This window comes from Mytilus californianus, unplaced genomic scaffold, assembly GCF_021869535.1.
Source record: "Mytilus californianus isolate M0D057914Y unplaced genomic scaffold, xbMytCali1.0.p SCAF_8, whole genome shotgun sequence".
NCBI classification, from domain to species: Eukaryota; Metazoa; Mollusca; class Bivalvia; order Mytilida; family Mytilidae; genus Mytilus; species Mytilus californianus.
The window spans coordinates 115,169,412-115,186,038 of record NW_026262734.1 but is presented as its reverse complement, the minus strand read 5'-3'; the positions used below and the strand labels follow the sequence as shown (position 1 = coordinate 115,186,038).

Below are 16,627 nucleotides of genomic sequence, written 5' to 3'. Positions count from 1 at the left end.
TAGTTTTTTTTTGTATACCTCTGTAGGATAACACGAACATTGCCATGTTTTTTTTATTTTAGTATGATGGTACTCCCTTACACGCAGCTGCTGAAGGTGGATTCATCAACATTGTTAAATTGTTATTAGAAAGAGAAGATATAGATCCTAATAAACAAAATGAGGTACGGGATGACGTTTTTATACAGGATTGTCCAACTTTGTTAAATCTACCATGAAAATCAAAGAAGAGGAATACTACAAATAAAAAAAGATAGGGTAAAATAGATTGGTCGGATGGTATAATTGGTAAATCGTTTGAGACATAAAACAAGGAAGAAAAATGATGTTAAAATTACACATATTCTGATATATATGAAAAAAAAAGAAAATGTGATATTATTGCCAATGAGACAACTTTGAACTACGTAACAAATGACGTAGATGTTAGCAGATTGTCAATTTCTGCTATATAATTTTGAAAGCTTTTAATATCATATCTTATTTCGATTGCCTTGACTGAGACCTCTTTCTTGAAATCTGTGCGTAATGATACCAACTGTTATACTATAAGTGTGATGCATAAAGGCATCAGAAGTATAGCGCTGTTCAATAGTCATAAATCGATTTAACTGAAACAAATCCGGGTCACAAACCAAACCCGAGGGAAACAACGGAACAACAAAAACACTGAACTGCTACAAAAGCAAACGCCAACATACATAGAAACGGACTATTTGATAATAACTGCCATATTCCTGACCAGGTACATGACATCTTAAGAAAATACAACGTGCCATGATGTTGTTCGTGTATTTGTTTGTTGGAGTATAAAGCTTCGTTCGGTGACATTGGTTATACCATGACGACCAGTTTTTGTTGGTGAAGGAAATTGGAATAAACACACAGAACATTTAATCTACATTTACATTTACATCGTAATTGCGATGACAGTGCAACCTTTTTATTTTAGTATAGTGGTGATACTCCTTTACACTTAGCTGTTAATGGTGGAAATCCAGACATAGTGCAATTGTTATTAGAAAGAGCAGATATAGATCCAAATAAAGTAAATGGGGTACGATGACTGTTTGTACATAATCGTCCAACTTTGTTAAATCTTTCACCAACATCAATGTCAACATAATGTTGCTCTTTAAATCTATACAAATCACCGCAAAATACTTTAATCTTCAGAGTAAAAAAGTCGTTAAGTATCCAAAATATTCGATATGCCTAGACATGCTTACAACCAAATCATTGAGGTTGTATAGGAATCAAAGATAATCAATTAATTATGATTCGTTCTCTTAGCTTTAGTTTATAATGTATTCCAATTGCGCAGATAAATTAAAACAAGGCATGTATATACAGCCACTAATTAGTCTGAAAATGGGAATCCTCAAAGCCTGTACATGTAGTTTTATCATGATTATTGCAAAAAAAAAAAAAAAACGATTTACACAGTTAATTAAATTCACCAACAAGATATGATTCTAATCATAATACATTCCATTTTTTGTTCGTATCATATAAAACAGCATAGATTAATCTTCTGTGTTTTTATGATTGACCAAGTCTAATTAAAATCAAGCAATTTTGCTTAATATATTTTTAAATAAAAAGATTTAACCCATTAACCAATGATATATATATGTCAAAGTGTTCTATTTATCGAATGTTTGACCTTAATTGTTATTGCTTTCCAGAAAATGAAATATGTTAGTCTGATGAGTGATTTATTGTTTTACATCTTGAAAATTTCATTTACATTACACAATTTTCCTTAATTCACATGTTGAACTACTGCTAATTAATATCATAAAATCTAAATCTTATAAGGAAGGTTCTTTCTAAATGTCATTTTACATCCATCATTTTTAGTCATGTGATGTTGTCGTTTAAGTGTTGTGTTTGACGTTGCCATAAAAGCGGAAGGTTTGTCATGCCACAAAACCAGGTTCAACCCACCATTGTTTTCTTAAAATGTCCTGTACCAAGTCAGGAAAATGGCCATTGTTATATTATAGTTCGTTTCTGTGTGTGTTACATTTTAATGTTGTGTTTTTGTTGTGTCGTTGTTCTCCTCTTATATTTGATGCGTTTCCTCAGTTTTAGTTTGTAACCCGGATTTGTTTTTTTTTTTTATCTCTATCGATTTATGAGTTTCGAACAGCGGTATACTACTGTTGCCTTTATTTAGAATAAAAATTAGAATTCATTCTATGATGTATAATCAAATGCTTTTTACACCTAATTAGATTAGATTTTATGATATTTTTAGACTGATACCTTAGACTTTATTTAACGTCAGCAGCAAGTTGATGAACTAGGGTTATGTTAAATAACGTCTCGTCTCTTTTAAAAAAAAATCACCAGAAGATAACAAGACCTTGATGACAAATATTTCGTATCAACTTCACAAATGATACATGATGGTCTTGAAGTATAGAATTTAGGTACTGACGTTATCTATCACCTTAATTACGTGTTATATTGTTGAATGACTATTTTACTGCCTAGATATGTTTTTTTTGGGATAGAAATCCTTCAATTATTCTCTGAACAATTTGTTTTTAATGATTGTGTTCTTGCGCAGTATTGTTGTTTCAAAAGTTATGGCTTAGATATTTGGTATATAATATCGAACAGTTTATACGTTTTTAAATCTGACACTGTTTGACAGAACCCTTTACTTTGTAAGAGTTATTTCCCCGAACACTGTTTTTTTTTGTTTGGACTTCGCCTTCGCAACCGTAAAATATTATGACAAATTTATTTTACCATATTGCTCGTTATATCCTAAGGGTGTGGAGAATATTTGTGACCATAGAAATCCGGAGACTCCATATGAGAGTTATTTCCCCTTATGCATTTGATATATATAAAGATAAGTAAGGAAGTGAGTAAGTAAGTAAGTAAATGTTATTTCAAGTCGGCATATATCATGTATATATACATACTAACAGATAAAACAGGAGCTCTGGTGAGCTCTTTATCCGACTATCATATACAAATCTTAGAGCTTCATGCAAATACTAATAAATACAAAACAACTGCAAATATAATGAAAGCAAATTAATTTTGATTTCTGAATCTCCTGGGTCAATTCTCATGCGTCAAACGCTTCTATGTGCATTGAATGAGGGAACCAGCAATCAATTACATATCATTAAATACTATAAAAATAAAAAGCATAAATAAATTAAGCACTGCCATTTAATAGCAGCTATATACTAGTGCATAAAAAAGCAAGGCAAAAGGCCAGAAAGGAAAAAAAAAAAAAAGAAAAGAAAGACATTTTGCTATGAGGCAGCACTGGATGGAAACGGTATGAACTGCAGTTGCATTTTTGACCCCACACCAGCAATTTATATAATTCCTAAATAGGTAAAAAGAGAACATAGTTGTAGCCTCATTGGGAAGGCATTCCATACTTGTGCTGCCTCAAATCTAAAAGATATTTTACCATAACTTGAGATTCTAGATCTAGGTACCTTAGCAGTGTTCACATACCTGAAATTATTTGAATTGTTTTTTTTTACAACAACTAGATCTTGAAAAGACATTTTTTATTAATTATTTGAAAGATCTCCAAGGCATTAGAGCGTATTCTACTAGTGTTTAGTGATGGAAGGTTTGACATCTGCAGTAGTGTTTCGTACGAGTTCTGATGGTCTTCATAAATAAAACAAAGCGATGGCTCTTTTATTTTTTCTATTTTTATTGTATTTTGTTCCCAAAAGAAATGCCAAGTCAAAGGGCAGTAACTAAAGTTTGACATAACGAATGAGTAATAAATTCTTATTTTACTCAGTTTGTTTAGGTGTTTCCAAATTCTTTTCAAAACGTTTAATTGCCTTGCAGCCTTTTTACAAATATTTGAAATATGTAAATAGAAGTTCAATTTTAAATCAATTGTAACTCCAAGTAGTTTTACCTCATCCTCACATGATATAGAAATACCATTCAATTCACACACAAGCGTGTTATCATGTGTGTTTTTGCCAATAGAGATAACTTGAAATGTCTCTAGGTTGGCCTGCATTTTATTTGAAGAAACCCACTGTATTAAATAATTGCTGTCTTCCTCAAGTGCAGAAATTATATCTTGTAAGGAATTTTCAAACTTTAAGAAAGTATTGTCATCAGCATAAGTATATAAAGAACATTTTTTTACAAAAAAGAACAAATCACTTATAAAAATATTTAATAGGATGGGTCCAAGGATGGAACCTTTTGGTACCCCTTTAAATATGTCAAGCATACCACTTAAATTTTCGTTTAATTTCACACACTGTTTTCCTTTTGTTAAATAACTATATAACATATCAAGTGATGATTTTGAAACACCATAAGCTTTTAGTTTCAGTAGCAGAAAGTCACGGGGGTGACAGTCGAAAGCTTTTGACAAGTCCATCAGCATAGCTGCAAAGTATTTATTTTGGTCTAGGGCTAATTTCCAATCTCCAATCACTCTTATTAAAGTTGACTGAAATCCAAATCCTGATCTAAAAGCTGCCAAACATGGATTGAAGATATTATTAAAGTACTGTACTAATTGTACTTCTATGGCATTTTCTAAAATTTGAGAAATGGCCGGTAACATACTTTCCAGTCTATACTTTCCTTTTTCTAATACACTATTCTTTTTGTAAATAGGTGCAACTTGAGCTTCATAAAGATGCTCAGGGAATGTTGGTGACGATAATGATAAATTAACTATATCTGTAAGAGGTTTTACAATAGCAGGTTTAGCAAAATGTAGTAATTTGGGTGACATACCATCTATTCCAGTGGCTTTTTTAACATTAATTATATGTACACGTTCTTCAACAAAGTCTTGATCAATAGGGGAACAGGTAAAACTGTTTTTGTTAAGATCGTAAAGATTATCTTTAATAGTCAAAATATTCGGGTGAACATCATCATCCTTCATTTGATTGCTTCCATTAATCTTAGCAACATTGTATCACGTTTACCCGCGTATGGTGTATACATTTCTCAACTTATACGATTTTCAAGAGTTGCAGCTGCTATTCAGACTTTGTAAAACGTCATTGGTGTCTTAGCGAAACATTTATGAGCCATGATCTCAAAAAGTTCCTCGAAACGTACCACGATCTTAAACACAAATATTCAGTGTCAACCTCACAAATAATACAAGATGGTCTTGAGTTATTGATTTCATGTGTTGACGTTGTGTATCATGTCATTACTTTTGCAGTTTTCTGTTTATTTGTATTCTTACTATTATGTCCCTTATGGTAGTATGACTCCTGACGTGACTATGTATATGTTGATACGGCTTTCGTGTTTTTGACTTTGTGGCTTTCCTGATTGTGCTGGATATAGAAGGGAGACTCGGACGCATGACATTTGTATAGCGTGATTTCATTTTGTTTAACCTTGTATTTCTATTTTACTTCAACCATACTGTATCGGGAACGTGTGTATATGTCGCGTTTTTTTATGTTTGATTATAATGTACTACATTTTATAAACTATCATCTACAAACGTCTTTGATAGATGTATCTGTTTGTTTGCCTGGATTTAACAAAAAAATTAGTTATACTGTATATATTTGATGTATTTATGCATTATGTGATGCTGGATCCCAATTATTGTCACGTTAACCAATTTTACCTGTTTGGATTGCTCACGCAATATTGTCATAATAATGGAACTATATACAATTGTCATATAAGTGGGAGGTTAAGCGAGCTATAAAACCACATTAACGCCACTGTTTTCTTCGGAAAATGCCTATACCAAGTCAAGAATATGTCAGTTAATAACGTCAAGAATTTGGTTTTGTCAGTTTTTACGTACATTACCTTTTTGATTTTACCGTGGAGTTCGATATTTGGATTAGTACATTCTTTGTATCTATTAATCATAAAGCATGATTTCATGGACACTAAAGATCTCAGTTATCTGTATTGGTATTTTCAAAATACTGCCTATGTCAGTACTCCATGGAACAATGTGTGCAAGCATAGGTCTGTATTTGTTTGTTAATGCCTGGTAATGGTATAGGTTGGTGGATGTCTTGTGCCTATGTTTACGTGATTGGTTTAATCAATATTTTACACATCTGCAGTCATTAACGGTTTCTATCGTCATATTGTTTTACAATAAGAAAAGGCTGTATAAACGAGTGATCTTGATCACTTCGTCTTTGTACACCTACAGCAGACACGTTTTGGTTTCCGGATTCTTTAAAAACGAATAAATGTAAACATGTAACCTTCATATTTAAGTTGTTTATATTTAAGTAGTATTTAATTAATCATATATGGGATGTACCATTACCTTACAATATATAGTTTAGGTTCGTATATTCAAACGTATGTTCGTATTAGCTTTAGACACGTTAACATTTCTATTAATTGTATGGCTGCGACTTTGTTTTACACATACATATTGTAGCCGTTGAAAATAGAAAAGGAGAACTGACATTAGTCCAATTGTTACAAGCAAATACAAGTTCAATAATTGGCTTTCAAAAATCGGATTTGAGCGTTCTTGATGAAGGAAAATCAAGAAATTCGCTTCGGACGCATGGAAATTTAGAAAGTATCGCTTTCCTTTTTTTCTTACTGTACATTAGGTTTGAAACAAAAGTCAAGTTAAAAAAAGAAAAATGATGTTAAAGTGAATACATAGTCTAATCTTTATGAATATAAGACATGGTAAGATTGTCAATGAGAGAACTTTCCGCTACGTTACAAATGTCGTAGATGTTAGCAGATTGTTTGTTTTTGCAATATTATTTTGACATTTTTAACTATATCTTATCTTATTTCGATTGCCTTGACTGAGACTTCTTTCTCGAAATCTGCCCGTAATGAGATCATTTGTTATACTATGAGTGTGATAAAACTTACCATGATATTGTTCGTTTATTTGTTTGTTAGAGTATAAAGCTTCATTCAGTGATATTAATTATACCATGGCTACCAGTCTTTGTTGGTGAAGGAAGTTGGAATTAAAAGACAGAACAACCGACTTTCTGGAAAACTGGCAATCTTTGTCAATTTAAAAGGAATTCGAATACACATCACCATGAGCATGTTTTATGTACATAAGTTATTAACTTAATCCATATGAACAGTTTCATAAAATATGCGATTTATAAAAATGGTTTTTAAATTCATTAATCTCAAATTGTTTGCCAATGCTTTCTTTTGTACTCTAATTATTTGTATGACATATTTTTTTATACCTCTGTAGGATAATACGAACAATGCCATGTTTTTTATTTTTAGTATGATGGTACTCCCTTACACGCAGCTGCTGAAGGTGGATTCATCAACATTGTTAAATTGTTATTAGAAAGAGAAGATATAGATCCTAATAAACAAAATGAGGTACGGGATGACGTTTTTATACAGGATTGTCCAACTTTGTTAAATCTACCATGAAAATCAAAGAAGAGGAATACTACAAATAAAAAAAGATAGGGTGAAATAGATTGGTCGGATGGTATAATTGGTAAATCTTTTGAGACATAAAACAAGGAAGAAAAATGATGTTAAAATTACACATATCCTGATATATATGGAAAAAAAGAAAATGTGATAATATTGCCAATGAGACAACTTTGAACTACGTAACAAATGACGTAGATGTTAGCAGATTGTCAATTTCTGCTATATAATTTTGACAGCTTTTACCATCATATCTTATTCCGATTGCCTTGACTGAGACCTCTTTCTTGAAATCTGTGCGTAATGATCCCAACTGTTACACTATAAGTGTGATGCATAAAGGCATCAGAAGTATAGCGCTGTTCAATAGTCATAAATCGATTTAACTGAAACAAATCCGGGTCACAAACCAAAACCGAGGGAAACAACGGAACAACAAAAACACTGAACTGCTACAAAAGCAAACGCCAACATACATATAAACGAACTATTTGATAATAACTGCCATATTCCTGACCAGGTACATGACATCTTAAGAAAATACAACGTGCCATGATGTTGTTCGTGTATTTGTTTGTTAGAGTATAAAGCTTCGTTCGGTGACATTGGTTATACCATGACGACTAGATTTTGTTGGTGAAGGAAATTGGAATAAACACACAGAACATCCGACTTTCTTGAAAACTGGCAATCTTTGTCAATTTAAAAGGAATTCGAATACACATCACCATGAGCATGTTTTATGTACACAAGTTATTAACTTAATCATTATGTACAGTTTCATCAAAAATGCGATTGATAAAAACGGTTTTGAAATTCATTAATCTCGAAATGTTGGCCAATGCTTTTTTTGTACTCTAATTATGTGAATGACATAGTTTTTATATACCTCTGTAGGATAATACGAACATTGCAAACTTTGTATTTCAGTATTATGATACTCCCTTACACGCAGCTGCTAGTGGTGGGTCCATCAACATAGTTAAATTGTTATTAGAAAGAGAAGATACAGACCCAAATAAAGAAAATGAGGTACGATGACTGTTTGTACATAATTATCCAACTTTGTTAAATCTTTCAATAAAATCAATGTCAACATAATGCTGCCCTTTAAATCTATACATATCGCCGCAAAATACTTTAATCTTCAGAGTGAAAAAGTCGTTATGTATCAAAAATATTCGATATGCCAAGACATACTTACAACCAAATCATTGAGATTGTATAGGAATCAAAGATAATCAATTAATTATGATTCGTTTTCATAGCTTTAGTTTATTTTGTATTCCAATTGTGCAGATAAATTAAAACAAGGCTTTATCATTCATGAACGCATGTATATACAGCCACTAATTAGTGTGAAAATGGGACTCATCAAAGACTGTAGATGTAGTATTATTGCAAAAAAAAATGTACACTGTTAATTAAATTCACAAACAAAAGGTTTTGAAATTCATTAATCTTGAAATGTTGGCCAATGCTTTTTTTGTACTCTAATTATTAGTATGACATAGTTTGTTATACCTCTGTAGGATAATACGAACATTGCAAGCGTTTTATTTCAGTTTAATGGAACTCCCTTACACGCAGCGGCTAAAGGTGGATTCATCAACATAGTTAAATTGTTATTAGAAAGAGAAGATACAGACCCAAATAAAGAAAACATGGTACGGGATGACGTTCTTTAAAGTATTGTCCAACTTTGTTAATTCTTCCATCAAAATCAAAGAAGAGGAGTAATTTTAATTAGATTGGAATCGAATAAAAAGAAAGAAAAATGATGTTAAAATTACAAATATCCTGATACATATTAAAAAAGTAAATGTAATATGATAGTCAGTGAGACAACTTTTAACTACGTCACAAATGACGTAGATGTTAGCAGCTTCTCTGTTTCTGCTATATAATGTTGACAGCTTTACCTATGACATAGCATATTTTATATTTTGATTGCCGTCACTGAGACCTCTTTCTTAAAATCTGCTCGTAATGAGATCATTTGTTATAATATGAGTTCGATACAACTTCCCATGATAATGTTCGTTTAATTGTTTGTTGAGTTTGATGCCACATACAGTAATTATGGCTATACCAAGGCGACCAGTTTTGGTTGGAGGAGGAAGAGGAAATAAACACACAGAACAACTGCACTTGTGGAAAACAGGCAACCTTTGTCAATGTAAATGGGATTCGGCTACACATCACCATGAACATGTTTTATGTACACACATTATTAATTTAATCTACATTTACAGTTACATCGTAATTGCGATGACAGTGCAACCTTTTTATTTTAGTATAGTGGTGATACTCCTTTACACTCAGCTGTAAATGGTGGACATCCCGACATAGTGCAATTGTTATTAGAAAGAGCAGATATAGATCCAAATAAAGAAAATGTGGTACGATGACTGTTTGTACATAATTGGCCAACTTTGTTAAATCTTTCACCAAAATCAATGTCAACATAATGTTGCTCTTTAAATCTATACACATCACCACAAAATACTTTAATCTTCAGAGTGAAAAAGTCGTTAAGTATCCAAAATATTACATTCTTACAACGAAATCATTGAGGTTGTATAGGAATCAAAGATAATCAATTAATTATGATTCGTTCTCTTAGCTTTAGTTTATAATGTGTTCCAATTGCGCAGATACATTAAAACAAGGCATGTATATACAGCCACTAATTAGTCTGAAAATGGGAATTCTCAAAGCCTGTAGATGTAGTATTATCATGATTATTGCAAAAAAAAAAAAAGATTTACACAGTTAATTAAATTCACCAACAAGATATGATTCCCATCATAATACATTCCATTTTTTTTTCGTATCATATAAAACAGCATAGATTAATCTTCTGTGTTTTTATGATTGACCAAGTCTAATTAAAATCAAGCAATTTTGCTTAATATATTTTTAAATAAAAAGATTTAACCCATTAACCAATGATATATATATATTTCAAAGTGTTCTATTTATCGAATGTTTGACCTTAATTGTTGTTGCTTTCCAGAAAATGAAATATGTTAGTCTGATGAGGTGATTTATTGTTTTACATCTTGAAAATTTCATTTACATTACACAATTTTCCTTAATTCACATGTTGAACTACTGCTAATTAATATCATAAAATCTAATTCTTATAAGGAAGGTTCTTTCTAAATGTCATTTTACATCCATCACTTTTAGTCATGTGATGTTGTCGTTTTGGTGTTGTGTTTGACGTTGCCATAAAAGCGGGAGGTTTGGCATGCCACAAAGCCAAGTTCAACCCATCATTTTTTTTTAAAATGTCCTGTACCAAGTCAGGAAAATGGCCATTGTTATATTATAGTTCGTTTCTGTGTGTGTTACATTTTAATGTTGTGTTTTTGTTGTGTCGTTGTTCTCCTCTTATATTTATTGCGTTTCCCTCAGTTTTAGTTTGTAACCCGGATTTGTTTTTATCTCTATCGATTTATGAGTTTCGAACAGCGGTATACTACTGTTGCCTTTATTTAGAATAAACATTATAATTCATTCTATGATGTATAATCAAATGCTTTTTACACCTAATTAGATTATATTTTATGATAGTTTTAGACTGATACCTCAGACTTTATTTAACGTCAGCAGCAAGTTGATGAACTAGGGTTATGTTCAAGAACGTCTCGTCTCTTTTCAAAAAAAAAAAAATCACCAGAAGATAACAAGACCTTGATGACAAATATTTCGTATCAACTTCACAAATGATACATGATGGTCTTGAAGTATAGAATTTAGGTACTGACGTTATTTATCATCTTAATTACGTGTTATATTGTTGAATGACTATTTCCCTGCCTAGATATGTTTTTTTGGGATGGAAAGACCTTCAATTATTCTCTGAACAATTGGTTTTTCATGATTTTTTTTTTCTTCCGCCTAAGTTTTTTCTTCCGCAGTATTGTTGTTTCCAAAGTTGTGGCTTAGATATTTGGTATATAATATCGAACAGTTTATACATTTTTAAATCTGACACTGTTTAACCGAACCCTTTACTTTGTAAGAGTTATTTCCCCGAACACTGTTTTTTTTTTGTTCGGACTTCGCCTTCGCAACCGTAAAATATTATGACAAATTTATTTTACCATATTGCTCGTTATATCCTAAGGGTGTGGAGAATAATTGTGGCCGTAGAAATCCAGAGACTCCATATGAGAGTTATTTCCCCTTATGCATGTGATATATATAAAGATAAGTAAGGAAGTGAGTAAGAAAGTAAGTAAATGTTATTTCAAGTCGGCATATATCATGTATATATACATACTAACAGATAAAACAGGAGCTCTGGTGAGCTCTTTATCCGACTATCATATACAAATCTTAGAGCTTCATGCAAATACTAATAAATAAAAAACAAATGCAAATATAATGAAAGCAAATTAATTTTGATTTCTGAATCTCCTGGGTCAATTCTCATGCGTCAAACACTTCTATGTGCATTGAATGAGGGAACCAGCAATCAATTACATATCATTAAATACTATAAAAATAAAAAGCATAAATAAATTAAGCACTGCCATTTAATAGCAGCTATATACTAGTGCATAAAAAAGCAAGGCAAAAGGCCAGAAAGGAAAAAAAAAGAAAAGAAAGAAATTTTAGCTATGAGGCAGCACTGGATGGAAACGGTATGAACAGCAGTTGCATTTTTGACCCCACACCAGCAATTTATATAATTCCTAAATAGGTAAAAAGAGAACATAGTTCTAGCCTCATTGGGAAGGCATTCCATAGATGTGCTGCCTCAAATCTAAAAGATCTTTTACCATAACTTGAGATTCTAGATCTAGGTACCTTAGCAGTGTTCACATACCTAAAATTATTTGAATTGTTTTTTTTTTACAACAACTAGATCTTGAAAAGACATTTTTTATTAATTATTTGAAAGATCTCCAAGGCATTAGAGCGTATTGTACTAGTTTTTAGTGATGGAAGGTTTGACATCTGCAGTAGTGTTTCGTACGAGTTCTGATGGTCTTCATAAATACAACAAAGCGATGGCTCTTTTATTTTTTCTATTTTTATTGTATTTTGTTCCCAAAAGAAATGCCAAGTCAAAGGGCAGTAACTAAAGTTTGACATAACGAATGAGTAATACATTCTAATTTTACTCAGTTTGTTTAGGTGTTTCCCAATTCTTTTCAAAATGTTTAATTGCCTTGCAGCCTTTTTACAAATATTTGAAATATATAAATAGAAGTTCAATTTTAAATCAATTGTAACTCCAAGTAGTTTTACCTCATCCTCACATGATATAGAAATACCATTCAAATCAAACACAAGCGTGTTATCATGTGTGTTTTTGCCAATAGAGATAACTTGAAATGACTCTAGGTTGGCCTGCATTTTATTTGAAGAAACCCACTGTATTAAATAATTGCTGTCTTCCTCAAGTGCAGAAATTATATCTTGTAAGGAATTTTCAAACTTTAAGAAAGTATTGTCATCAGCATAAGTATATAAAGAACATTTTTTTAACAAAAAAGAACAAATCACTTATAAAAATATTTAATAGGATGGGTCCAAGGATGGAACCTGTTGGTACCCCTTTAAATATGTCAAGCATACCACTTAAATTTTTGTTTAATTTCACACACTGTTTTCTTTTTGTTAAATAATTATATAACATATCAAGTGAGGATTTTGAAACACCATAAGCTTTTAGTTTCAGTAGCAGTAAGTCACAGGGGTGACAGTCAAAAGTTTTTGACAAGTCCATCAGCATAGCTGCAAAGTATTTATGTTGGTCTAGGGCTAATTTCCAATCTTCAATCACTCTTACTAAAGTTGACTGAAATCCAAATCCTGATCTAAAAGCTGCCAAAAATGGATTGAAGATATTATTAAAGTACTGTACTAATTGTACTTCTATGGCATTTTCTAAAATTTGAGAAATGGCCGGTAACATACTTTCCAGTCTATACTTTCCTTTTTTCTCATACACTATTCTTTTTTGTAAATAGGTGCAACTTGAGCTTCATAAAGATGCTCAGGGAATGTTGATGACGATAATGATAAATTAACTATATCTGTAAGAGGTTTTACAATAGCAGGTTTAGGAAAATGTAGTAATTTGGGTGACATACCATCTATTCCAGTGGCTTTTTTAACATTAATTGTATGTACACGTTCCTCAACAAAGTCTTGATCAATAGGGGAACAGGTAAAACTGTTTTTGTTAAGATCGTAAAGATTATCTTTAATGGTCAAAATATTCGGGTGAACATCATCATCCTTTATTTGATTGCTTCCATTAGTCTTGTCAAAATTTACAAAATAGTTGTTATCTTGTTTTGTAATTGAAACATTATTTTTAGAGAGGACAGTTTCCTTTTGGTGTACATTACCTTTATTTGTAAGAAAAGGTTTCACTGTTGGCCAGAAATCTTTAGATTTAGGGCCCCAAGCACAAAATATTGGTTAATAGACTTATTTCTTTTTAGTTTTGTAACATAGTTGCGTTGACGTCTATATGCTTCCCAGTTCTTACTATCACTACTTTTTTGAAATTTATTATACATCATTTTTTTTTCTATAAATGGCACATTTTAGCTCTGCATTCATATATGGTACCTGATTTGGAAACATTTTTCTTTCCTTCAAAGGTGCATGTTTGTCACTACCTCAATGGAACGTTTACTAAAATGATCATATGCTGCATTTACATTATTAAATTCAGATATATCAACATTCTGATTTTCGAAATCTTTTTAAAAATTTGATGCATCAACATTCTTAAAACTACTGCATATCTTCTTTTTGGTAAAATGTTTGGTAAATCACAATTTAGCTGCACAGATATAAAGTTGTGCACATCATTAAATTCTGTACCAAAATTACATAGATATAAGAAGATGTGGTATGAGTGCCAATGAGACAACTATCCATCCAAGTCACAATTAGTAAAAGTAAACCATTATAGGTCAAAGTACGGCCTTCAACACGGAGCCTTGGCACACACCGAGCAGCAAGCTATAAAAGGCTCCAAAAATGGCTAGTGTAAAACCATTCAAACAGGAAAACCAACGGTCTAATCTATATATAAAAAAAACGAGGAACGAGAAACACTAATGAACCACATCAACAAACGACAACTACTGAACATCAGGTTCCTGATTAAGGACTGGTGCAAACAAATGCAGCAGATTTCAACGTTTTAATAGGCGCCAACCTTCACCCTAACCTGAAACAATAATGTAACATCACGACATATTAAGACACACTATAAAATATCAATTGAAATGGCTTAACTTAATCAAAAGACATATTAACAAAAACAAGTGAACATACACTGGACGATTATTTTTGATCTATAACACAATGTAAATACAAAATTAATAAAAAAGAGGGTGAGATGTAAACAATATCAGAAAGACAACCATAAATGTGGACACAATGCCGCCAAATAAAATAACGTACACAGGTAAATACAAATAATTTTGTTGTAAGGTATACAAGGTGTACGGAAATATTTTTTAAAAAATAAATAATTTTGTTGGTCATAGTACAAGAACAGAAGTGAACATTTATCGTCATACCAAACACTTATCAAAGGTGGTATATATTAAAAATAGTGAGACGAAATATAACACTAAATAAGTAAACATTAAATAACAAAAATGCATTCCGAATTGTATCTGTTATATATTTATCGTGGTTTGCAGTGATGACTATTTCATTAGAGTATACATGTTTATATAAGTACAATCTACACACACAATGATTTAATTTGCAATACATCAGTATATATAAAACCAAGAGTAATGTAATGCCATGGGAAAAAAACGCCCATAAAACCTAACAGAATACTGAAGCTGTGAACTATGATAAGAAATAAGATCAGAATAATAATCTATTGACAGAAACATCCGCTAATCTGATGATTATAAATTCCTAACTGTCAGTATTAATTATAAGCCAATTAAACTATAGTGATAATGTATCATGTAAACATAACAGTATCAACAGGTCAAATTAACACAAAAGTACGATTCAATTCTATGTATGTTGGCGTTTGTTTTTGTTGCACTTCAGTGTTCCTGTTGTTCTTTTGTTTTCCTCTTATAGTTGATGTGTTCCCTCGGTTTAAGGTTGTAACCCAGATTTGTTTTTTATCAATCGATTTATGACTTTTGAACAGCGGTATACTATTGTTTCCTTTATTGAGAGTACTCGCAGTTACTGAAACATAGTTAAAAGTCAAAAACAATTACTAATAAAAAATCATGCATCAGAGAATTAAATCAACTAAAACACATCCTAAGGATTAAGTATGTTAACGTCATGGACAGTCAAAGAAGACATGACTCGTGCAATGCCAAAGTAAACGTTTCGACAGGCAGTAGGATAGTTAGGAGTTGTCGACTTCTTCTTATTTGCATATGAGTCGGAGTTCCTTCAATCACTTGTCAAAAATAAGAAGATAAAAAGCTAGATCATGAATTTCACATTCAGATATTTTGAGAATGTTCTTTCAATAAACAATCCAAACTTTTCTGATTGGGTTCCATTAATAGATTCTCCAGAACTAGAAATTAAAGAAACAACAGACACGGCTTCCTTCGTCTCATTTTTAGACTCATACATCGAATTTGACATCAGCGGTCATCTCAGTACAAGAAACTATGACAAACATGACTATTTTAATTTTGTGTTCTCAAATCATTTCTACGAGTTTTTTTTTTTAAACCAACGTAAAATACTATGAACATTGCAACCTATTTATTTCAGGCTGGTGACACTATTTTACACTCAGCTGCTAGAGGTGGACACCTCAACATACTTCAGTTGTTATCAGAAAGAACAACAATCGATCCAAATAGAGAAAATAAGGTATTGAATGAGGTTCTTTTCAGGATTGTCCGACTTTGTTAAATTGTCCATCAAAATCAAAATCAACACAATGTTGCTTATCAAATCAATACACATCTATGCAAAATACTAGATATCAGAGGGGTAAAAGCAATTATATTCAGACAACTACAACAACAAAAAAATACTAAGACAAACGTCATTCATGAAGTCAGGTATATACAGCCACTACGTATTTGATTAAAGTCTAAAGTTGGTAACCCTGCATAACTGAAGATGTAATACTGTTGCAAAAAAAAAAAAAAAAAAAAAAAAAAAAATGAACACAACAAATTAAATTATACGAAACTGAACATATGATACAGATTAAAAA

At 31.6% G+C, this 16,627-nt stretch overlaps 1 long non-coding RNA gene across 1 annotated transcript; it reads left to right on the top strand.

Moving 5' to 3' along the window:
* Window positions 1-8,979: 8,979 nt before the first annotated feature.
* Window positions 8,980-16,627, top strand: LOC127711897 (uncharacterized). The gene is made up of 3 exons (XR_007986904.1): window positions 8,980-9,080; window positions 9,711-9,815; window positions 16,174-16,627. It is a non-coding gene; the product is annotated as an uncharacterized LOC127711897 (long non-coding RNA).